The sequence below is a fragment of the Scyliorhinus canicula genome, chromosome 6, assembly GCF_902713615.1.
Source record: "Scyliorhinus canicula chromosome 6, sScyCan1.1, whole genome shotgun sequence".
In the NCBI taxonomy this organism is placed as follows: domain Eukaryota; kingdom Metazoa; phylum Chordata; class Chondrichthyes; order Carcharhiniformes; family Scyliorhinidae; genus Scyliorhinus; species Scyliorhinus canicula.
In genome coordinates, this window is record NC_052151.1 from 95,422,822 (window position 1) to 95,449,700 (window position 26,879).

Sequence of the window (26,879 nt, forward strand, 5' to 3'; positions counted from 1 at the left end):
TGACCACTGACCTAATCAGAAGATCCTGTCTACAGAGGTGTGACCCACTCCTGGTACAAAGTATCCAGGTAACCTCCCTAATGTATCGCAGGTATCTCCAGCTCGGCAACTCTGAGCCAAAGTTCCTTGAGCCGTAACAGAATGAAAGAGAATGCTATTCCTAGAAATATCAAAAAATTACCATCTTTGAATAAATATTTCCGATGTAGTAAAGTGAAAGATTGGATTGAGTCACCCGCCAGCACTTGAGAAAACAGTGCAACATCCAAATGTTGGCAAGACCCTGATTGCTTAGAGGGGGTTTTCTTAGCTAATCAATTAAAGGGACGCAGGCAGACAGATTAAATTTGCGGACTTGAGAACGGTTGCAAGACTGAACTGGGAAGTTGGAAGTGGCTTCATCAAGCTGTGGATTTGCCCACACACCAACTAAAATGTTCTGCCACCAATATAGAACAAAAGCAACTCTGCTAAATGAACAACACAGAAGCAATGGAGTTTACATCAGAAATAATGCAGAAGCCAATTTAAAAAGACCAGTTCATGCCTGCAAATTAAGATGGTAGCAGGAGAGCTTTTTAGACGTTCAAGTGACAAAACAAGTCATACGCACCGTTTTCTTGCTTAAGGTATTTAAAAACAAACTCAAATGGGAATAAATATTGCACTTAAACATCCTGACTAGTAATTAAGTCATTCGCTCACAAAATCGCTAATTTGCTTCGGCATACTGTCTATTAAAGCTTCTCTTGACCCATCCTATTGCTATGAGCGATACTGATATGGAATTCTATGGAAAATCACATAAATCCCTCTAAACAGCAAACAGTTCAATCAGTGAACATGATGATCAGATCTTGATAATTCATCCATTAATTTAATTTTTTAAAGTTAACAGTAGTTTAATTGCGTTAAAATACAAGTAAGTAAGTTACAAGCAAGTTATTTGAAGTATTGTTCTGTAAATAGAAGCATTCAACCCAGATCTGGGCTTTTGAGAGGAAGATAGATTATGTCGTGCAAGTAGGACAAGACCCAAATGAATTTCAAAATCAAAACCACTCAGACTTGCACAGAATAGTAATAATACCAATTTCTGAAATCCTGAAGAGCACAACAGGAGTCGGAAATTGAGTGAACACTGTGGTTCACTAACGCAACAAAAAAAAAAACTCTGTACACCACATGGACAGAGCAACTAATTTCTACCCAAGTAAAAATACCAGAGTACAACTATTTACCAAATTCCTTCTTGTGGGTAGCACAGTAGCACAAGTGGTTAGCACTGTGGCTTCACAGCGCCAGGGTCCCAGGTTCGATTCCCCGCTGGGTCACTGTCTGTGTGGAGTCTGCACGTTCTCCCCGTGTCTGCGTGGATTTCCTCCGGGTGCTCCGGTTTCCTCCCACAGTCCAAAGAGGTGCAGGTTAGGTGGATTGGCCATGCTAAATTGTCGTTAGTGTCCAAAAAGGTTAAGAGGGGTTATTGGTTTACGGGGATAGGGTGGAAGTGAGGGCTTAAGTGGGTCGGTGCAGAAAATGCCGAGGTCGAGGCCGAATGGCCTTCTTCTGCACTGTATGTTCTATGTTCCCACCACTTTGTGTGTCAATATTTCTAAATTTGCCAAAGACACAAAAGCTAGTGGAAATGTGAGTTGTGAAGAAGGTGTAATGAGGTTTCAAGGGGATTTAGACAGGTTAGTGAGTGGGCAAGAACATGGCAGATGAAATATGATGTGGAAAAATGGTAGGAACAACTCAAGTGCAGAGTATTTCTTAAATGGTGAGAAATTATGAAGTGTTGATGTTCGAAAGGACCTGGGCGGCCATGTTCATAAGTCACTCAATGTCAAAAATGAAGCTGCAACAAACAACTAGGAAGGTAAATGATATGGTGACCTTTACTGCAGGAGGATTTAAGTAAGAAGTCTTGCTGTGGTTGTTTAGAACCTTGAGACCACACTGAGTATTGCGTAAGGAAGGATGTACAGGCCATGGAGGGAGTGCAAAGGTTCGTCAGACCGATTCCTGGGATGACGGAATTGTCCTGTGAGGAGAGAATGACGAAACTGGGTCTTTATTCTCTAAAGATTAGAAGAATGAGAGGTGATCTCATTGAAGCATACAAGATTTTTGACAGGTTTGATGGGGTAGATGCAGGAAGGATGTTTCTCCTGGCTAAGCACTCTAGGACCAAGGGACATACTCTCAGGACAAGAGGTCGACAATTTGGGACGGAGATGAGGAGGAATGGCTTCATTCAGAGGGTTGTAAACCTTTGGGATTCTCTGAAGGGCCACGGAAGCTCAGTGCCTCGGTATATTCAAGGCAGAGATTGGTAGATTACTAGATATTAGAATTATAAAGGGATATGTGGATGGTGAAGGAAAATAGCGTTGAGATGATGATCAGCCATGATCTAGTAGTTGAATGGAAAAGAAGCTCAAGGAGCCAAGTGGCCTACTCCTATGCTCCTGCTAAATTAAAAGGGGTACAAGAGAAAAGTTCAGAAATATTTGTTTTGTGCATGAATTGCATATTTTAATTCACATACAACATACACATGTTGCCATGATAGCCAAAGGTTTAGCTGTGGTCTGGTCTGTTGTGAATTTATTTTTCAATGAACTGATATGTCTGACAGCGTGCTCCTTCATAAAATAAACTTATTGGCCAATGACGAGAAATTGTTGCGGTTAAGTTAAAATGCAAACTCTAAGGCAGGGGTGGGCAAACTACGGCCCGCGGGCCGTCTTTATGCGCCCACCAAGATCAAGTCATAAAAAAAATTTTTTTTAAATTTTTTTAAATTTTTAAATTTTTTTTAAAGGTTAATGGGGGGGCTGTTGGGTTACTTACTGGTATAGGGTGGATACGTTGACGAGAGTAGGGTGATCATTGCTCGGCACAACATCGAGGGCCGAAGGGCCTGTTCTGTGCTGTACTGTTCTATGTTCTATATGAGGCGCCCAGAATTATAACCGGGTGAAGTAATTATTTTACTTAATATACTATGCGGCCCTTTAAAATTGTGAATTTCTGAATGTGGCCCTTGCACGGAAAAGTTTGCCCACCCCTGCTCTAAGGAGTACTCCTGGACACCTGCGTATACTCACATTTGATGGGTATCATTTCCAACACAGTCAGTTTCTAAAAAGGCAACAGTGTCGCATCAAAACTGCAACTTTGGATATTTTTTGGAAAACTTGAAAAATAGGAAGAGAGATATCAATGCCTGTCACTGAACTAAAGTCATAAAAAAGGACTCCGTCATACCACATTAGCTATTTTCAATAGGGAAGACTGCACAATTCTTGCATCAAGGAAACTTATCGCGCTCTACTTAATTTAACACTTCTAAATGATTTACTTATGGATCAATTATGTAAATCACTCAAAGGAAAAACTGTAAATTATTCCTCATTATCTCAAACCATAGAAGTTTGGCCATGGGAATTAAAGCTTGTTGCAAAAATTATGCCTTAAGATAAGTACCAGTCAAGAAGGTAATGATTTAGCTGTTAAATAAATACTGCAGGCCATTTCCTTAAAAATAAAGCCCTATAATTAAGTCACGTCAATATACAAGTCTTTCTTTATCTTAACCACTACACATAAAATTTAAAATAGGTCCACCCACTGAAATCAAGTCTACAGTGGCTGTTAGTATCAGCTGCATCACGTCTGTTGATTGCATCCAAAATTAGCCAATTAGCTGGTTTAGCTCACTCGGCTAAATCACTGGCTTTTAAAGCAGACCAAGCAGGCCAGCAGCACGGTTCGATTCCCGTACCAGCCTCCCCGGACAGGCGCCGGAATGTGGCGACTAGGGGCTTGTCACAGTAACTTCATTGAAGCCTACTCGTGACAATAAGCGATTTTCATTTTCATATGCAAGCACCACCCTATCCCATCAATCTGAAAGTGGAAGAAGAAGAGATCACAGCAAGTGAGAACCTAAAAAGAGAAAACATGTGCAGGCCAAAGAATAGTAATCTTGTTATTTGGCATCTATTTAACTGACGTTTTTTGATGGGGGATGGATTATCACACTGTACTTTCATTTCTGCTACCTATGATTGCACCCGCAACTAAAGCAATCAGCCCTAGTCTGTCGGCTGTACAGCATACAGTGTGCAGAAAACTGGAAAAAGCTCATCAACAGATCCATAAAAGCTGAACATTTGTTTTTAAAAAACCAAGTCAAATGGATTTGGATTTGCTTATTGTAAGTGTACCGAGGTACAGTGCAAAGCATTGTTTTACGTACAGGCCCGACAGATCATTCCATACATGAAAAAAATACATAGGGCAAACCTAATATACAATATTAAATACATAGACACAGTCAGCGGGTGAAGCATACAGGTGTGTAGTACTACTCAGTCGAGAAGATGTGTGAAGAGATCAGATCAGTCCATAAGATCCGCCGGTAACAGCGGGGAAGCTGTTTTTGAGTCTGTTTGTGCGTGTTCCAGATTTTTGTGAGTAAGCCGGGTGGGAGAGGTCTTTGATTATACTGTCCGCTTTCCCAAGGCAGTCGGAAGTGTAGATAGAGTCAATGGATGGGAGGCAGGTTTGTGTTCACGACTCTCTGGAGTTTCTTAAGATCTTCGTCAAATTTTTAATTCTTCTCTGGCACGGGAGAGGTGCCGGAGGACTGGGGAATGACGAATGTGGTCCCATTATTTAAGAATGTATTCTTAATGTAGCCCTATGACCAGGGTCTGGTGTACTGTGACTTCAATCAGATTGTTTTTTTTATTACACTGGATTCCAGGATTCCTTTTTTTAAATCCTGTGTTTTAGCAAATTTAATTTTGTCATGTGAATTTCAAAACTTAGTAGTCTTGCCAATAATTTGCGGCACGGGTCACATGAGCATGATATTACTTAATCTGCAAGCACACCCAATATTTCATCGCTTTTAACACAAAGGAAAATAAAATGCACAATTAAATGTTTTCGTATTTCTGAATTTGGAAATTGTTTCTGAATATGGACCATGGGGGGAATCTGTGGATGGAGCCAAAGGACATTGGTCGTGTGTTAAATGAATATTTTACATCTGTCTTCACCCAAGAGAATGAGGAGGCAGATATGGAACTCTGGGAGAGAGACTGAGGTTATTGAGCAAGTTGTCATAGGGAGGGGACAAGGTACTGGAGGTGTTGGCAGGGTTAAAAGTGGAGAAATCTCCAGGTCGTAATGAATTGTGTCTCAGGTTTCTGTGGGAGGCAAGGGAGGAGAGTGCAGGGGCCCTGATCCAAATTTTTTATTCTTCTCTGGCCAGGGGAAGAGGTGCCAGAGGACTGGAAAACCATGAATGTGATCCTACTATTTAAGAAAATCTGGAGGGATAAGCCTGGAAACTACAGGCCAGTGGATCTCCTGTCAGTGGTGGGGAAATTAATGGAGAAAATTCTGATGGAAAGAATCTATCTCCACATGGAGATTTGATCAGGAATAGTCAGCATGGCTTTTTCAGAGGGAGGTCATGCCTAACAAATTTAATTGAATTTTTGGAGCACATGACTCAAGGCTCAATCTTCCCAAAAGGGAACAAAGTACCTGAGCGAGCGCAATTAGCCGCGTGTTTCCCGGCACTCAACACGACTCGTGTTGAATAAGGGGGTTGAATGGGGAAGCGCAGCTGAGGTCGCTCAAAGCTCCATTTGATACAATGGGGACCTTCGTTCGCCGGAACTCCCTGTTGTAGCGAGAGATTGGGACATAATTTGTAAATGGCGTCCCGATCGCCGAGACCCACAAAAATGTTCCTCAACCTCCCCCCAACCCGAACAGAACATGGAAGGGTCCCCCGCAACACCCCTAACACCCACGATGAGCAACCCCGGCCCAATCGCGCGCATGCAAATAATTCCAGCTTGGCACCCTAGCAGCGCTACTTGGGCACCTTGGCTGTTCCAGGCTGGCACCGCCATTCTGACATGAAGGGTGCCAGGCTGGCACTGCCAAGGTGCGCAGGGGGCAACAGCAGTGCCAGGGCACCACTCTCTCCAAACAACATGCAGCTGGGGGCCTCCAGTCCCCTTGGAGACCCGAGTGCCGTTCCATCTGATCCCCGAGGCAAAGGGATTGAATCCAAAAGCCTCAGTTACCTCGGGAATTTGCACATTAAAGTAAAGCTTACTGCCCCGCTCTAATATGCAGATTTGCCAAAAGCTGATCCTGCCCATTGTGGGCGGAATTCCATTTGCAACAACTCGCGAGATTGCGTCGAATCTCACGAGGCATTGCGAGCCGGGTAGATCCCGAGAGGGGTCTCCCAGCTTTCACCGGCTCGCTGCAACAAGTTGCTTTTTCAGCGGACTGTGGCCGGAAGATCACAGTAGTGCAGCTGATGTTGTTTACATAGATTACAGCATTTGACAAGGTCCTACATTGGAGACTGTAAAGGCGGCAAATGCACATGGGATACAGGGGAACTTGATAAGGTGGATTCAAAGCTGGCTGAGCTGTAGGAAAAGGAGGGTGATGACAGATCTGGAAGTGTCTGGAAGCCAGTGTCCGGTGGTGTACCACAGGGATCTGTGCTGGGCCTCCATTATTCGTCGTTTATATAAATGACTTAGATCACTATGTGGGGGGTAGGATCAGTAAGTTTGCGGATGAAATAAAGATAGGCTGGATGGTTAACAGTGAGGCTGAGTCTTGGGTTACAAGAACATGTAGACGGGATGGTCAAATGGGCAGGAAAGTGGCGGATGGGATTTAATCCTGAAAAGTGTGAAGTATTACACTTTGGAAGGAGCAATTCGACAAGGAAGTATTCAATGAATAGCATGACACTGGGAAGTCCCGAGGAATAAAGGGACCATGGCGTGTTTGTCTATAGATCTCTGAAGGCAGAAGAGCAGGTTAATAGGGTAGTGAAAAAGGCATATGGTACACTTGCCTTTATCAATCCAGGCATAAATTGCATAAGCAAGGAAGTTATTTTGGAGTTGTATAGAACTTTTGTGAGGCCAAAGCTGAAGTACTGTGTGCAGCTCTGGTTGCCATATTATAGGAAGGATGTGATTACACTGGGGGAGGGGGGGGGGGGGGAATGGACAGCTATTCGTCAGGCTATTGTCTGGGATGAAACATTTGAATTATGAAGAGAGTTTGGATAGACTTGGGCTGTTTTCACCGGAGCAGCGAAGACTGAGGGACGATTTGATCGAAGCATATAAGATTATGAGGGACATGGACAGGGTGGATAGGGAACAGCTGTTCCCCTTAGTTGAAGGGGTCAGTTACAAGAGGACACATGTTCAAGGCGAGGGGTAGGAGGCTCAGGGGGAGGCTCATATGAGAAAACTCTTTTATCCAGAGGGTGGTGACAAGTCTGGAACACACTGCCTGGGAGGGTGATAGCCTCACATCCTTTAAAAAGTACCTGGAAGAGCACTTGGTCAGAACATTCGAGGCTATGGGCCAAGTGCTGGCATATGGGATTAGGATTGGCAGATCAGATGCCTTTCATGCAGCGGTGCAGACTCGATGGGCCCAAAGACCTTTCCTGCACTGCATTTTTCTGTGATTATGATTCAACAGTTATGTCCATGAGCACTGAATTTAAGATTTTGTGGCAGGTGTGCCTGCCTGAAAACAGATTTTAGAAAATAGTTGATTTCTCAACTATTTAAAACGAAAAACAAATTGCAATTTATAAAATGCACTCGACCTGCAAGACATTTCAAAGAACTTCATGTTACAAAAAACATAAGTAGACCAAGCAACAAGTTGGAGTGAGATGGAAAGGCTGACTAGCCAAATATGAATTATTCTGCCAGGCATATGAAATACTAAAATAAGTTACAATTGACTTGACTTCTGTACTGCCAGGCAGTGACACATTACAAGCGTGACAGAAGTGTTAAGAACCCCGCTGATGTTAAATGTGAGCATATCCCAAAACCCAAAAGGATATCTTACAACACTGGTTCTTAGTGATGTATATTTTCAATTTGGTATACTGAGAAAAGATTTGCAAACCAGGGAGGAACAATCCAGTCATTTTGTGATCAATTAACAAATAATATTTATTAACTTAAAAGGAAAAACACACAAGACTATACATGAAATCCCCCCTTCGTTCCCAACTACCGAGATTTTCAGAATTCAGACAACTCTTGTTCCCAAACATCATCCAATATTATCTAACTCTAATAGCTGAATGCAGGAGATAATTATCACATACAGGTTATTTGTCCACATTTGGGAAAACCATCTTAGATTTTAACCGGCTGCCCGTTTAGCAATAACTTGTATTCAGGGAACTGATTTCTGCAGCTTGGCGTGGCTTGATGGTAGCTTTCTCTACTGTGTTCCTTTCCCAGATTATTGTGTACATGTATATATCATTCTTTCCCTGTGATGTTGCTCACCCTATGGGCCCAGCCTTTTCACATATTAGTGCCAATTCCCTATTTCTTTACTTTGAAGGTCCCTCTTCTACACCCCATTGTTTCCCCCTCATCACATAGGTAAATGCTTACTTTGTTTACTGGTATGCTAATTCGCACATCAAAACTCCAATTCTGACAGTTGCCCTTATCAATTCCCCTTTTTATTTTATTTGCAATTTTTTAACAACAGGCCTGTATGTTTGCATATACCATATGTTATGGGCCAGAGTTTAACAACTCCGAAGTATATTATGGAGTTCACCTGACCTACAATCTTTATGTTGAATTTGGCTAAGATGAGCACAAGAGCCTGCCTTTCAGGTGTTATTCAACAGACTTCTTAGGCACTTTTAATTTTTAAAAAACAAGCTTTATTCTAAGAATTTAGTTAACATTGGTATAAACACACAAAGCAAGAATTTGTATCAACTGCAAACATAATGATCCCGCACATCTACAGTAATCAATGAATAACCCTTAATGAATTCCCCTTTAACTGTTCCAATTCAATAACAAAATCGAAGTAAAAATAGAAACCCCTTTTCAAAAGCTTGTCCCAACACACAGCATTCTCACTGTCCTTCAGACTTGTTATTCATACTCTGTTCCTTTTTTCAAACAGTAGATTTGAATTCCTTCCAGAAAGCAATTATCTCTTTTCAGTTACCAAGCAGTCAGGAAACAGCTTTTAAAATGGAGAGAGAGAGGCAGGCCACAAAAAACTTCTGCTCTCTGTCTGTGTCCACAGCAGCCAACTGTGAAAGTGAAATTTAAAAAAAACTCTGAGAGCCACAGCCCGGCTACACCCACACAATGACATCACTGAAGCCATGTTATAAGACAAAAACCTTTCTTACAGGGACACTCGCATGACATAGTTAAGTAATTAATAATATAAATGCATGGTCTTTGATTTTTTATAAGAACCAGACAAAGACTTCTATTGCATACCAAGTCCAAAACCATAAAGAAGAACAATTGAATCTTTTGTGTGCCACAAATACAATCTATTTAAGGGAAACTAAAGTGCTCTTTGTCTCAATTCAGAGGGAGTGTTCTGACTGAATGTGGTAGCCAAAAAAGACTTGGTAGTGATGTGGCTCAACCTCGAGTAAATATGCCTTTTGTACCTTCAAATCAGGGCGGGATTCTCCCATTCGGCAGCAGATGTCCACACCATCGGAAACGCCGTCGTGTTTCATGATGGCGTGAACGGGCCACTGCGAGTACCGATTCTGACCCCAACAGAGGGCCAGCACGGCGCTGGAGCAGTTCACGCCACTCCAGCGCCCCATCCCAGCGCGAACTGTGCGCTGTGGGATCCACGCCTGCACGATGTCCTCCCTCAATGCGCCAGCCCCAACGCAACATGGTGCAGGAGTTCAGGGGCCAGCGTGGAAGAAAATAGGCCCGGGGAGCGAGTGGCTGGCCCGCCGATCGTGGTCCCCGATCGCAGGCCAGGCCCCATCCCAGGGTTGGAGGCCCCATCCCAGGGTTGGAGGCCCCACCCCGGGGTCGGAGCCCTCCTCCCGCCCTCCCACAGGCCGCCCCCCGATCTTGCGCGCAGAGTTCCCGCCAGCTGCGACCAGGGGACAGCTCTGGCGGGACTCTGCCTTTTTAGAGCGTCCGCTCGGCCCATTCGGGCCGGAGAATAGGTGGCCCAGCCGCGTACAGCGACCCGGCCCCTTACGGCAGCCCGGCCGCATACAGCGCCAAAATCGCGTGCCGGCGTCGGGGGCGGCATGGCCCAGTTGCGGGGATTCTCCGGTCCGGCCCCGGGCTGGGAGGATCCCGCCTAAGATCTGTGTAATTTCCCTCTTTAAAAAAAAAGTAAGACTTCCTCATGGGGATTGGGGGGGGGGGGGGGGGGGGGGGGGGGGGGGGAAAGAGAGAGAGAGAGAGAGAGAGAGAGAAGATGCACTGGTTCGCTAATTATTCAAAATGGGAAAGAGCCCATGTTGAAGAAGCCTCCCAATAACATACCATCTAAAGAAAAAAAACATTATTCTTTCAGAAACGCCAAGAATAGATCTTCAAAATCAACTCTTAGATCATCCAACACATTACAGATATCACCAAATAGGATATTTGACAGTGGGCTTTGAAAATGAAAAGCTTCTGTGTTCTTACATGAACCTTGAAGCTGGAGTTCAAATCCTAGATAAATTCCCATTTTTACAATGTACTGTCCATTTACACAAGGGTTACATCACTCACAGGATTGAAAGCTCTATTAAATATTGATGTAAATAATGTGAATGGACTTTCCGAACCGTACAATGCTCTATAATCTCAAATATAACAACAACCTGCCCTTTATATTTCCCACAAATGCAAACTCCCTCCGGTTTTACTGTGGATCTCCAAGGCAATTAAGTAAAACAACTTAAAAGAATCACGTTAAAAGCCATTAATATTAACAAAGTTTCAGGTAGTTTGTGGTTCACTTACATCCCCTTTTATATTGACAGAGACCACCACTGTGCCTGAAGAGTGTAAACCATGAAGCTCAGTAAACTTGTGGTTCAAACGTTATTCTCCAAAAACATCAATCTCTCCTAATAAAACCAGCAAATTTTCGCTATCATTTCTGTAATAATTGGCTGATTGTACAATTGCTTTCAGTATATTTTGGTTCAATCTATGCCGTACATCTTGCTCGATACATTTAAACTCCTCTGCCCTCTTTAACTAGACGCTGGTTTAGCACACTGGGCTAAATCGTTGGCTTCTAAAGCAGACCAAGGCAGGCCAGCAGCACGGTTCAATTCCCGTACCAGCCTCCCCGAACAGGCGCCGGAATGTGGCGACTAGGGGCTTTTCACAGTAACTTCATTGAGGCCTACTCGTGACAATAAGCGATTTTCATTTCATTTTCATTTCATAATCCACAGGGAACAAGTGAATGACTTCCTTCTGTAATGAGAAACCACATCAAGTTTGGTCGCAACCTAAAGACTTCATAAACTTTCTGTAAACGTAATTGCTTGTTTAGTAACAAGAAGCATTAGAGGCTCAGTTAGGAATACTATTTAACCCCTGATCTTGTAAGGCTTCTTTGGATTCACTACTTCCAGCTGAATCAATATAAATGAACAGTAATTAAACAACTAAAAGTTAAATGTCCAGATGTGTTGGGCGAAGAAAATTGCTGAGGTCCCATGCCTCAGGTAAATGGCACCAACTGACATTTAACACCCACAAACATTCACAACGCCCAACCCCACACCCATCAAAAAAATCTGCAACATGTGTTTCATAAATAATGATTTAATATTGCATAAACATTACAGGTATTTATTTGTTGCATTCAGCTTGAAGGATGCTGGACTTCTCAAAAATGACTTTTTGAACTCCGAATAGATTAGAAACGCAGAACTATTCATCATACTTATTGCCCACGTTGCTTCATTAAAAGTACATCTGTAGCCGTAATTCAAGGTATGCTGCAGTTTCGAAGGACAAAACAGGAGCTAAGGAGGCCATGACAATCGTACTGTTGTGAACAGTGGGAAGAGAGAGGAAACCTATTGAAAACCTAGGGAGAGATTTTGAAGAGCTTAGAAGGAATATTATCGTTAAAAGTAAATGACAAGTTCCCAAGGATTTGAGTACTTATTTAATTTGTTGTAAAATTTCTATAATTAAGGGGTTTTGTACTAGATTCCAAAATTAAAGGCTTGGTTAATCTAATTGAGTTTGTAAACTTTTCGTATTGTCCTGATTTTGGCATGACGAGGTCTGATTTAAGGTTAACGTGATGTTTTGATTTTATTGGAAAGTAGGGAACGTTTTCAACTACACTTTCAATTTTTAAAAATAAATTTAGTGTACCCAATTCATTTTTTCCAATTGAGGGACAATACAGCGTGGCGAATCCACCTATCTGCACATCTTTGGGTTGTGGGGCGAAACCCACACAAACACGGGGAGAATGTGAAGACTCCACAGAGACAGTGACCTAGAGCCGGGATCAAACCTGGGACCTTGGCGCCGTGAGGCAGCAGTGCTAACCACGGCACCACCGTGCAGCCCTCTAAACTACCAATTTTGAATGGTTAGAGTTACACCAAATATAGGTTAAGCAAGAAATCAGAATTGTTCAAATTCTTCCTTGAGGTGGGAACAGTAAGATTTCGATGATTCCACTAATTTCTGTAATCTGTAAAATCTATGGATTTTATTCTGTAACCGCAGTTTAAAATTAAATGGTTCAGTTTTAACTTTCTTTTGGACAATTAACAGTCAAGGTAGTTGGGGAACAGGAAAGTAGTTGTTTGTTAAGAAACAAAATTGTTTTATCATTTTCCGACAGAGCTCCTTGGAGTCTTCAGCTGAAGCAGTCCTAATGACCAAAATACAATTAGGTGTTTATTTTTAGGTTGGAAGGTGTAGCTGAAAGCTTTTGTGAATTTGTGAACTAAAAATGACACTATATTTAAACAAACCATGTATTGCTTTAATTGATCTGTACCAGAGAAGAAACCTTTAATCTCTGGGGTTGTTTAGCACACTGGGCTAATTCGCTGGCTTTTAAAGCAAACCACGGCAGGCCAGCAGCACGGTTCGATTCCCATACCAGCCTCCCCGAACAGGCGCCGGAATGTGGCGACTAGGGGCTTTTCACAGTAACTTCATTGAAGCCTACCCATGACAATAAGCGATTTTCATTTCATTCATGATAATAAGTGTTGATTTTAATTGCTTTCGTGTGGGATTTGGATTAAGCTACGTTGACAAGAGAATGTCAATTTACTTATGGCTTCTCTGCAGCTGGAAGGAAATGTGCATGGTTTCTGAGGGAATATAAACTTCTCGGGCTGCAAAGGGTGAGTGACACAAGATGTTTTTCATTTTATAGCCAATAGGAGGGCATCTCCAAATAATTTGGGGCATCTCCAAATAAATGAGGAATGGGGGGCTGGGGGATAAAAACGAGAAGCAATGAAGACAACTAGAGGTTTGCTAATTTCTCAAGATCCCAGGAACTTGACATTGTCTGCACTGACAAAGTCAAGTTCCTGGGATCTTGAGAGATTAGCAAACCTCTATGTTGTCTTCATTGCTTTTCGTTAAGTATATATAGAATGTTGCTCAACAAATTCTACTTGAATGATAAATACTCGTTGTTCATACTTTGGCAGTCAAGTGATACGAGGACCCTACTGATAGAAATTAACAATTTGGCCCTTAATTTTTTTTAAAATTGGAAGTGTTTTATACCTCGAATCTCTGAACCTTACTGGTACAAGCCTCCAGAAGTTAGTAAGGGAGACTTTGCAAGGTCGACAGGGTAGCGTGAGCCACTGTCATTTCCTGTGCCTAGGTTGATGCCAAAGAGTCTCCCCATTTTTATTCCTTTTTGACTTTCTTTTGCAGTTTGGTACAATTGAATGGTTTGTTAGACCATTTCAGAGGGCAGTTAAGAGGTATCCACATTGCTGTAGATCTGGAACCATAAGTAGGCCAGACCTGATAATGATGGCAGATTTCCTTCCCTATGGCCATGAAGGAACAGGATGGATTTCGTCAACAATCAGGGCTAGGATTATGGCACCATCACTGAGACTACCTTTCAATTCTGGATTTTATTTTTGCTCATTAATTATATTTAACTTCTACCAGCTGTTGTGATGTGGATTGAAACTATGTGCCCAGGGCATTAGCATGTGCCTTTGGATTACTCGTCCACTTACATTACCACTATGTCACCACCGTCTGAGTTTTTAAATCAAGTCGTATAAATCAGAAATACTTGATGCATATGCTGCAGAAACATTTGCTTTTATTAAATGTGATTAATGCGATTATTAAAAAGTCTATATAGTGTATGTCGAATATAAAGACAGCAGTAAATACTGGCAGAATGGACTATATTTCAGATCAATATCCCAAGTTAAAATTACTAACACTGGTCAATGGGAAAATGCAGATTATTTTCTTCATTGTATACAATCTGATTAACAAACTTACAAACCCTCATTTGTAATTCAAGTATTCAATTCAGTTGCCAAAAAGTAATTTGAGGCCAAACTTTGTATGCATTTTATCAGCTTGCTTTATGAAAATATATGAAAACAAAGAATTAGAATGTGAACTAATTCAGATTTAGAACTGGTTTATATGTCTGCTATTAAGTGTTGCAGGATGATTAACATTCTACAGCAAAATCATCGTGCATCTCACATATGTTACACGCAACTCACATAATTCACCATTTCTTTGTTCCCATACTTAAGTTAACCCAGCCGAAATAAGAGGACTGTAACACATTATATTTTCTTAATCTTGGCTCTCTTGTACTCTCAATTACTCTTTTTCTGCACTGGAGACTACAGTTAACAGGCACCAGACTGACCGAAGACTATGAGTCGCACTTAAAACTTCTTTAAACTTGGTTCCTCCAAGACAGTGACCAGCAGCACATCGCTGCTGCATTGTCCATCTTGATCTCACCCGCTCCACTGCTAGTTGTGTCCTGGTCTTGCAGGGCTTCCTTGAACGTACTTTGTCAGGTCTTCTTTGGCCAGCCCAGTTTTTTTCTTCTGTCTGGTGGTGTGCATTCCAGTGCAACTCTGATGAGGCGTACATCTGGGAGGCGAAATAAATGCCCTGCCAGGCTCAGTCATCTCTCCGTTACAATGTCTGGCAAGCATCTCCTACCAATTGTCTGCAGCACTTCCTCACTGGTGATGCCCAGAATATCATGTAGATAACGCTGGAGAAAATTATTCAATTTATGTGACACGTTTGCTGTTCTTTTCCATGTCTTGTTGGCATAGATTGTGGTTAATAGTACTATGGACATGTAGAGTCGCAGCTTTATGGTTCTGCTGATGATGTTAGATGCCCAGATGGCCGATGCTGCTTTGCCAATTCTTGTTTGGACATGGGTTTCTACATTAGTCACCCTGGAAACGTTGTTTCCTAGGGGAATGTGATCACAACAGAGCTCATGGGTCAGTTTAACAAGATCTGGATGACCAGAGAAAAGGAATAAACGACAAGATACCAAAGAAAGGGAACGTCAGTGACTGCAAAAACTGAAGGATACTGCTGCCGATATCTGGCATGATCTTCAGCAGGGTGACCCCCAACAAAGGTAGACAGTACACCCTTTGTAAGGAACAAGAAAGTTTCTGGGGTAGCTAATCATGCTGACAGCAGATCTTTATGCTCAGGTATTATCTCAGACCAGACTCCAACAGTGGTTGGGATGCTGGACTGAAACCCCAATATTTTAGTTCATTTTGTATGACTGCGAAAGAATACATCGCTACTGGAGTGATTGCATGAAGAAATAGAGATTCGGTATTTTAAAACAAAACATTATTATTAATATAATAATCACACCCATAGCTTACAATTGCCCCTTAAACAATGCTACTCAAATCAGTAAATACAATACCCTTAATTACTATCTTTATTCCCAATTGCACAACAAAGCAAAATAAAACTTACCGCTTTTAATCCATCCGACATCCCAAAGGCACAAAGTAATACTTGCTTTCTAGAACATATCTGGCTGTTTAACTGGTTTGTTTCAGCTTCCCCCTTGTCCTCAGCCAAATCTGCGCAGCTTTAAATACTATTAATCTGTTTTACCTATCCTACCATGAGAGCAAAAGACTTTTAGTCTAAAGGTAGCCATATCAAAAACGCAAAGCTTTCTCAAAATGTCTGAATACCTTAGCTCCACCTAGCACGAACATCATCTCCCCAACCTGAAATCAATTAACTCTCTAGAGGCTGAAAACACCAACTCCCCAGCTACTTCCCTAGTCAAACAAAGATGCATTAGCCCAAACTCTGGTCAATTTCACCTCTGGCTTCCAAAACCTTTCTGGTCTGGTAAAATAGGATTCTTTTGAAAACATGACGACTGCAATCAAACACACTCCAAACCGTGCTTTTGTTATATAAATTCCGAGTACCCAATTCATTTTTTCCAATTAAGGGGCAATTTAGCATGGCCAATCCACCTAGCCTGCACATCTTTAGGTTGTGGGGACGAAACCCACGCAAACACGGAGAGAATGTGCAAACTCTAGAACATATCTGGCTGTTTAACTGGTTTGTTTCAGCTTCCCCCTTGTGGGACAGTGACCCAGTGCCCGGATCAAACCTGGAAACTTGGTGCTGTGAGGCAGCAGTGCTATCCACTGCGCCACCATGCTGCCCCCAACCCGTGCTTTTAACCTTAAATCCAACACACCCAAAAGCCTGTATTTGTCACACAGGGGCATCATGGACCAGAACCTAGAGTATCAGAAGCACTTGTTATCAACTTCATTGATTTCAAGATTTCGATAGCATCCATTGACTGCCATTCTGGTACATCACAAGGCAGTAAGGCATGCCAGAGGAATATACATTGGCATCTTCAATGACTTATAACTCACGAAATACCTAATATAAATTATAATCAGCTTGTCAATCTCAATTTTATTCTAGTGTTTCAACTGCAAGTCGCGTGGTAGTCTTACATCCCATGACCTTTTTCCCCATCACAGATGAGGGAGCAGTTTCTCTTTCCACCATCAGTACCAAAAGAAAAATGAAGTATGAAGAAGGCAAGTCTAAATACATTCCTATCGGTTTTGTTCCAACTCAACATTAAGAATAGCTAAACGTATTACCAAAATAAACGCACCAACATTTCCATTTCACACGTTGACTTCTGATCTGACTAAACGGTCAGGTATAACTCTACCTGGACCGGCACAGTGGCCCAGTGGTTAGCATTGCTGCGTCACGCCGCCAAAGACAGGGGTCCAATCCCAGCACCGGGTCACTGTCAATGTGGAGTTTTCAAAATCTCCATGTCTGGGTGAGTCTCATCCCCACAATCCAAAGGTGTGCAGGGTAGGTGGCTTGGCCCTTGATTGGAAAAAGTAAATAATTGGGTTTCTAAATTTTTTAAAAGTAGGTATGACTCTACATGGTAGATCTTCCAAGGTGCGTATGAACATGTAAACTGGAAGGCATAGGCCATTAAGCCCACTCGAGCCTGCTCTGCCATTCTATATGATCTCAAATCTGCATTCCACATACCCCGAATAACCTTTGTTAACTCTCTTTTTGGTCAAGAATCTAGCTACCTACTCTAAAATTATTCAATGATCCTCCCCCCCACCATTCTCCAGGGAAAAAAGTCCCTAAGATTCACGACCTTCTGATAGAAGAAATCCTTCTGATCTGCATCTTAAATGGGAGGTCCCTTAATATTAAGCTGTCGTCCCTAGTTCTGGTGTCTCCCACAAGGAGAAACATCCATTCAACATCCAACCTGACAAGTCCCCTCAGGATGTTGCATGTTTCAACAACAAGATCACCTCTCAATCTTCTAAACTGCAATAGCTACAGGCCCAGCGTGTCCAACCTCTCATGCTAAGATAATTCTCCCACTACTCTCGCACACTATCCCACGTATCAGCCGAGTGAACCTTCTCTGAACGGTTTTTAATGCAGTTATGTCCTTTCTTAAATCGTGAGATGAAAAACTGTACTACAGTGGTCCAGAAGGGAAAATGGTGGCTCAGTGGTAATGTCATTGGACTAGTAATCCAGAGGCCTAGGCTGATGCTCTGGGGTCATGGGTTCAAATCTCACCATGGCAGCTTGTGGAATTTAAATTAAATTAATAAATCTGGAATAGGAAGCTAATCTCAGTAATGGTGACCATGGCAACTATTATGGTGTGTGGTTGAAAACCCATCTGTTCACTACTGGCACCTTGGGAAGGAAATCTACCATGCTTAATCAATCTGGTCCACAGCAATGTGCTTGACTCTTAACTGCCTCTGAAATCATCCTGCCAGTTCAATGGCAATTTGGGATCAGCAATAAATGATGGCCTTGCCAGCGACACCCACCTTCCATAAAAAAAATAAACAATAAGGATGTGGTCTCACCAGCACTCTGCACAAGTGTAGCAATACAGCCGTACTTTATATTCCGATCGCCTTACAACAAAAAACAACATTCCATTTGCTGTCCCTGCATATTACCTTTTTTCAATTCATGTAGCAGGACACCCAGATACCTCTGTCAATCCTTTGACAATCTGTCTCCATTTAAACAACGCGCTGTTTTTCTATTCTTCCCATCAAACTGGACACGTTCACATTTTCCCATATTATACTCCATCCGCCAATTTTTTTCCAACTCACTTGACCTAGGTCAGTTTTCAGATTCCTTATGCCTCTTCACAACTTACTTTCCCATCTTTGTGTCATCAAGGTAATGATAGTTGTTTTGGAGCAGAGGGATTACTCTTCAATCCCTGAAAGCAATCTTCAACCATAATTTGAATTTGAATTATAAGGCTTCTGTCTAGCAATGTTAGCATAAATTCTCTGCAAATCAGTCAAGGCAAACATTACATAGACCAGTTAATACCAATCTTGCTTCATATGCTAAACACAACCTGTGCAGGTTTTGTTCAATTTCTTCAAATTCCCCTCTCCCATGCCAATTTAAATCCTTTACATTCCTTCATTAATTTTGGTTTATTCTGAAATTTCAGCCATCTCTATGTGTTTTTATCTGAAGTACTGTTGCAGTCAAAGGGAAATCAGAGTCACAGGAAATCAGTGATTTAAAAGCTGTGTTTGCAATTACAAGCAAGTCTTTGCAATCACTGATGTACTGTCAAAGGAGAGTGACGTCATGTTATTTCTGGAACACAATGGCCCAAAGATCTGACCAGAATCCATCCCATAATTAAACTTGTAATAAGGGAAAACTAATCAAATACCCATTAATGCTTTTTGGATTTTAGTTGCAAATTAATACCACAGCATAATGTTCAGGCAAAGCATATACTAACAGTTTAGTGCATGTTAATAAATCACAAAGGTACCTGGAATAAATCACACGGCTACACACATTAACATTTGAGAATAGAATGAAAGCAGGTGGTACAAATTAATTTCACTACCTCTCTCAGCAGCCATGGTATTGAACCAGATACAGCAGCAAATAAACTGCGGTGCAAAAAAAGTACTGTTGAATGATTCATTGGATTATCAAACAACTAGCATCTCAATAACCTTCGGCATCCCCTTGGTACGCTAGCCAAGATAGCTCTTGACCCATTTATTGTCCAATTTACAGAGCAACTTCTTGCCATTACCTGTTGCATACCCACCAAACAGCAGCGTGGACCACAAAGGCAGCACACAATGAATGGACACTAGTCCAGTCAGACACGGACTATGGACTTCCTCTGACAAAAATCAGCAGACATTCTCTGATTCCCTGCCATCAAACCCCTGAACAACAGTCAGGAGGTTAATGGTCCTGAAACCATGGGATGGATTCTCCATTTCAGCAGCTAAGTGCCAGCTCGAACAGAGAATCAGTGGGCGCTTTACGCCCAAAAAATAAATAAAATGATTCACTGATTCCAGCACCGATGAGGGGCTAGCAGCAGCGCCAGGCGAGACCCCTGGCTCCCATGCCAAAAACAGCAGGGTCACACATACACACGACAACAACCTGCATATAACATAGCGCAGGCCGTGTGTGGTCCAACCCGCATTCCGCGACCCCCCTGGCCACCTCCCACCAGTCCCTGCAGCCCACGCGGAAGACCCCCACCCCCCCCCCCCCGGGCCAGCGGCACGGATCCCGGCCGAGTGTGGCAATGCTGGACATGGTCACATCCGCCACTCCATGTTCCCGACCGCTGAGACTACATGCGTCCAACGTGGTCGGGAACTCGGCCCATCCGAGGCGGAGCACCGTGGGAGGTCCTGCCGATGACACGCCAACGCCATTGCAATGGCGCGCAAGGTGGCAGAGCATGGCTGAACGGGGTCAAACTGGCGCCGGCCCCGATTTGGGCGTTGGAGATTCCCGCCCCATGACTTTAACCTCTTCACCCCACCAGCTATTAACATTCTCGCCATCTGTGTACTTAATGGCATATTTGATTTGCTTATTGGAATATTTCTGCCTTAAATATTTTAGTGGGTCACCTCTCGTTTTCATTTAGTTGCTCAAATGCAAAACAAAAATTAATAGTTGGAATAAAAGAAAAAAATTGTGGCTGTATCCTATGAGGTAAGAATGTGTACAGTTGAAATAATCGAGCATTTAAAATTTGACTGTGACTCTTCAGAGTGAAGCATTATCTAAGTTTGCAATTTGCAAACACCAATAGGAGATGAGCACTCGTTTACTCTGAGGCACTTAATTTTTCATCATTGCAGTATTCTTTAAGTCATCAGGATATATTTTTAAAAGTTCACTTCTCATACTGGATCACCTGCAGCCCACTGGTTCCCTGTAAACTAGATTAACTATCAAAAATCATGGCACCCATAAAAATTGACATCCTGATTGACATCAACTTACTGGGATAGAATGAGAACAGGTGTTACAATGGAGTGAAATCCCCATCGAAATAAATTGAGTTTAATATCCTATTCAGAATTAAATTCTGTAGAACTAACACAATGAAAGAAAATTAAAGGGAAGGTGTTACAGTAAATTTATATACAAAATCTACTTTTGCTGGGCTAATAGCTAAAATCTTTTGTAGGGTTCAATAAGAGGCCCAAACTGCTTCTTGCTAAATTGTGCAATGTAGGAAGTGCTAGCTCCTGTACCAGATGTTTGTTTACCTGCTGCCTTAAGCATTTCTTTGTAAAGCTGATGATTAAGTGTACATATGCTGGGTTGACTGCAGATCTGAGGATTTAAAAATAACTTGAACAGTGATGTGAAGTTAATACAAGTTGACATACTCTGACCATTAAATACTTGACTTCAATATCACATAGGTTCGTGAAGCATTATTAATATGTACATAATAATCTTAATCCACAGATACTTAGGGCATCAGTGTGAGCAAGCAAACAACACAAATGCATTTCACTTCATCAAACTTGTCGCTGGAACTAAATATCCACCACTGTGACTACTTCCTGTTACTTCCTCTCCTGTCAATGGGTTACCCTGAGAAAGGAGGTGACTGTGGCGTCTTAATGGTGCCATGGTCTTGGACAAACCTGGGCATTGTTGTGATAAAATCCACTTAAGCGTCCAAGAAGTAACTGTTTCTGCATCTATTGACTCAAATACAAAGTTGGATTTTGTAGGGAATTCACGACAGCTGTAGGATTTTACTAAAAGCACCATTAACGTAATCAACTTTACATCTACAAAAATAACAGATTCTTGATTAACAAGGGGATGAAAGATTATCAGAGTAGGCAGGAATGTGGGGTTGAAGTTAGAATCAGATCACTGAATAGCAGAGCAGGCTTGAGGGGTCGAGTGGCCTGCTCCTAATTCGTATGTCTGTACATGATCTGGATACTTGACATCAATACAAAACAGAAATAATAATTTGGCACTACTTCAACTTGTCTCAGCTGCAAATAGAAAAAGTGCATTATTTAAATGGAGATTGCAGTACTCTAAGATACACGGGGATTTGCATATCCTGGTACAGGTACAACAAGTAATTAGAGAAGGAAATAAGATGTTGGCATTTATTGAAAGGGGGTAATCGAACATCAATGTACGAAAGTGTTGCAACAACTGTGAAGGATCTTGGAGATCGTATCTGGAGTGCTGTGTACAGTTTTGGTCTTCTCAAGAAAGAATATAATTGTAATAGAAGCAGTTCAGAGAAGGTTTACTTGACTGATGCCAGGGATAAAGAAGTTAGCTCATGAGGAAAGGTTGAACAAGTTGGTCTTTTACTCCTAGGAATTTAGAAGAGTGAGGGGGTGATCCTATTAATTCCTAGCAGTCTACAGCACATCGGCCCATTGCATCTGTGCAGGCCAAAAACAACCCAGTGGTGCATTGAAACAAGGTCCTGAGGGGAAAGGATGTTTACCCTTGTAGGCAGTTTGTGTAGGCCCTAAGCTCTGAAATTCCCTTCTTAAACTTCACCACCTTGGTCTTCTTCACGGTCCTTAAAACCTACTTCTTTGGGGAATCTTTTGAGCATTTGTTCCAAAATCTATTTATGTGGTTCAGTATCAAACTTTCTTTGCTAACATTCCTATGAAGTGGCCTTGGAGACTTCAGGCGAGCACCGTTCAGTGCTGGTCCCCATAAATGGTGAGCAGGGGCCAGCCAAAACATCATTGGGGGGGGGGGGGGGGTCTCCCAGGGGATCAGAGGCCCCCAGGTGGTTGCCTATTGGGTAGGGTGGCACCTGGCACTGTTGGTGCCTTTCTGGTACTTCCACCTGTGTGCTAGCCTGGCACTGCCACAGCACCCAGGTGGCACTATCAGGTTGGCAGAGCCAAAGTGACAGGCTTCCATTTTTCCCCATGCCAGGGATTGGGCCCAAGGGTGCCCTTCCCTTGTGAGGTGGGATGTGGGGGTGAGTCCCAAGGATCCCCTTAAGAGATGAGTTGGGACTTTAGGCGAGTTTGGGATTGTGTAGGGAGTGGGGTGGTGGGCATCGAGAAATCGGGGCACCATTTAAAAATGGCATCCCAATCTTCTCCTGCACTGAGGAGTTCTGGCCAGCAGAACTCAGTGCAGGATACAGGGCGAAGTGCGGCCTCAGTGGGGCGTTCCCCGCTGAGGCCCTGGATTGCAACAAAACCCCATTAGATAACATGGTGCTTCTTGAAACACCCAGCTAATTGCGCTCGACACTGGACTCTGTTCCAATTCAGTTAAATCGGGCCTACATCCAAAGAAAAATTGCCACAGGGCAAGGTTTTAAGCCGAATGTGCCAAACGGAGTTCCACAGTCAGGAGACCCTTGCACAAAGCCCTGAATGTTGGTATGCTGGTTCATTTGTGTCATGGCTTTACTATCTACCGTTTGACCAGGTTTTAATCAGCCAGTTTGCTTCATGCCACTAAATGAGACAAGGTCATTTAGGCTGATCACAGTGCTCGATGGACAGATTTTAAATCAACAGGGGCATTTTGTTTTGAATTCCAACTGATTACATAATATATTCAAAGATTCAAAATCACAAATGCATTACTTGTATTACTGCTAGTGGTGTCTGGCTACCTGCTGGAAATTGTTTTAGATCGAGGCTGTATGCAATTTGATTATTTTTCTTATCTGCACTTCCATACCATGCACATCTGAAAGAGCTGGATGTGAAGATCTTTTGTTGACAATCAGTGGCAGGATGTCCAAAATTTGAACCACTAAACTTAACAGATGGGATGATCAAAGAGATTCTGCCTTTCTCTTCCCCCCCCCCCCCCCCCCCCCCCCAACACCCCAAGTTAAAGCACTTCCTCTCGTGCTTTAATGAGATATAAGGGGAGGCAGTGGTGTAGTGATATTGTCACTGGACTAGTAATCCAGAGACCCATGATAAATGATTTGGGGACCCAGATTCAACTCCCATCACATCAGGTGGTGGAATTTAAACTCAATACAATATCTTGAATTGAAAGTCAAATGACGACCATGAATCAATTGTTGTCAAAATCCATTAGGTCCTTTCGGGAAGGAAATCTTCCAACCTTGCCTGGTCTGGTCTATATGTGACTCCAGATCCACAGCAATGTGGTTGCTTCTTAAAATGCCACTCAGCTCGAGGGCAATTAGGGATGGCAACAAATGCTGGCCTTGCCTGCGACGCCCATATCCCATGAAAGAATAAAGAAAAAAATATATACAGCTCAGAAATATATACCTTTATAGAGGTGGTTAACTCATTAACCCTACCCCCATGCCATACCTTTCACAATGAACATCAACAGTCGGTAGAAATTGATATGCTGGTTGCCAGAAATCATAGAATGCTACAGCACAGAGGCCAATCAGCCCCTTGTGCCCATGTTGGCTCTTAAAGAGGGAGCTATCAAATTACTTGTGGCTCCTGCCTAATTCTTTTTCCTTTGAATACTTTTGCTATTTTACACAACTTGTTGCAAACTATTGTAAATGATTCATTCAAATCCACGCCTTTTGCAGCCAGAGGTTGAATTAAGGTAATTTTCACATCCAATTTAAGTAAAATACAGAAATATAAAATAAGAAAATGAAAAAATGTTCAGGTGAAAATTCAACAACAGCATTGCAGCCAATAGGCAGGCCATAACTTCCTTGGGATTGTCTCGATTGCTTGGAACACTCACCTTTATCTGCTCCGTTATATTTAAAGCAAAAATGCCTGTTCAAACAAATTCTATTTGCCATGAAATTAGGTCTCTATATTTGCACTGAACAATTGTTGCACAGGCTGTATTTGGTTTTCTCGAAGAAACAATACAACTTGCTTCATTCTGAGATGTACTACATATGAAATCCTGTTAAAAATAATTCAGAGACTTATCCACTGCATGAAATAAAAGAGAAAGTAGGCACTGGGATAATAAATTGGATGACTGGCAGGAACAGTGATAAATAGTTATTTTTCCAGAGTGGAGGAGAGTTCGCAGTGGAGTTCCCCAAGCTTCGATGCTGGGACCCTTGCTCTTCCTACTGTCTATTAATGATCTGGACTGCGGTGTTCAGGGCATGATTTCAAAATTTGCAGATGATACGAATATCAACTGTGATGAGGATAGTCTTGAACTTCAAAAGGACATAGAGATATTGGTGGATTGGGCAGACAAGTGGCAGATGAAACTCAATGCAGAGGAGTGTTAAGTGATTCATTTCTGCAGGAAAAATATGGAGAGACAGTATAAACTAAAGAGAGAGACTCTAAAAGCAGGTGCAGGAACAGAGGGGCCTTGGTGTATATGCACACAAGTCATTGTAAATGGCAGGGCATGTTGAGAGAGCAGTTAATAAAGCATATAGTATTTTAGGTTTTATTAATAGGGGCATTGAGTACAAGAGTAAGGAGATCACGTTGAAATTGTATAAGACACTAGTTAGGCCTCATCTGGAATGCTGCGTCTAGTTCTGGGCTCCATACTTGAGGGAGGATGTGAAAGCGTAGGCGAGAGTAAAGAGGAGATTCACAAGAATAATTCCAGGTTAAAGAACTGTAGTTATGAGGATAGATTAGAGCTTTTTTCCTTGGAGACGAGAAGGCTGAGAGGAGACTTGATAGAGGCATTCAAGATCCTAAGGGGTATAGATAGGGTAAATTGTGAGAAACTGTTTCCTCTCATAAGAACATTAGGAGGCACAGGTTCAGATTCAAAATAATAATAGCTTATTGTCGCAAGTAGGCTTCAATGAAGTTACTGTGAAACTTCAGTCAAAAATGGTTCCGAGTTTTGCTATGTCTTGTTTAAAATTTCGGTCTTTTAAATCTGAGAGTTAAGTTGCGATGTTCGGGAAGAAAAGGGTTTTGGTGTTTTAATATATTTTTCTCGTTCCTCTCCTTGTGCAATTTCATTTTGATTTACTGCTTTATGTATGATATCACAGAGGGAAGAACCTTGAAGATGCGGTGGGCTGTTTTAGTTTCTGCAAGAATGATGGTTGATTCGAGCATGCATAATTTCACTTAAGCTGCTTGAAGCTTCTTCCTTCATGCTGGATTCTGTTTGAAGGTGATAGGACTGATAAGAATCGGTTAAAGGGGGAGGGGTTTGCCTCTTTGCCTGCGCGGTGAGGGAGGGTATGTTTGCTTCTTGGGATTGTTGTTACTGTGTTGAGTGCTTGTTTTATTGCTAGGTGTGATAGAATCTGGCAGTCGGCAGGTTTTCTGACGCCAGAGGGTGGGAGATGCTGAGCTAGCTAGATAGCTGGTTCACAGGAGCAAAGTGGGAGGAGAGCTGAGAAAAGACGAAGTGGGGGGAGGGGGGTACTGCTGACAGGTAAGGGATAGTTAGGAGACTGGAGATGGAGATCAGATGGCAGTCGCCACCAAGGGGTGGATCAAGCGAGGTGTGGAACACGGGCTAGGAGCTGGCCTAGGAATGGTCAAGGTTGACCGACAGGGTCAATCCCCCCCTGCCACCACCCCACCCCCAGACTGGTTACATGGAATGAATGTTCGTGGACTGAACGGGCCGGTTAAGAGAGCTCGTGTGTTCGCACACCTGAGACAGTTAAAAGCGGACGTGGCTATGTTACAGGAGACACACTTGAAGCTGGGAGACCAAATTAGATTAAAGAAGGGAGGGTCGGGCAAGTGTTTCACTCAGGACTGGACTTTAAAACAAGGGCGGGGGTGGCTATTCTGAGTAATAAAAGGGTGACATTCGAGGTGGGGAGGATAGAGGTAGACCCGGGAGGCAGATTTATTATGGTTAGTGGGAAGCTGGAGGGAATGGCAGTGGTGCTGGTGAATATATATGCCCCAAACTGGGATGATGTTGCGTTTATCAGGAAGGTGCTGGGGAAAATCCCAGACCTTGACTCGCACCGGTTGAATACGGAGGTGAATTTAATACGGTCCTGGACCCGAGGCTGGACCGGTCGAGTGCTAGGTCGGGGAAGTTATCAGTAATGGCAAAGGAACTGCAGGGTTCATGGAGCGCATGGGAGGGGTGGATCCGTGGAGATTTGAGAGACCAAGGAACAGGGAATATTCATCCTGCTTCCATGTA

General features: G+C 42.6%; 1 protein-coding gene across 1 annotated transcript in view; it reads right to left on the minus strand.

Moving 5' to 3' along the window:
* man1a1 (mannosidase, alpha, class 1A, member 1) overlaps positions 1–26,879 on the minus strand; it is a 557,208-nt gene that overhangs the window by 361,442 nt on the left and 168,887 nt on the right. The window lies entirely within an intron of this gene.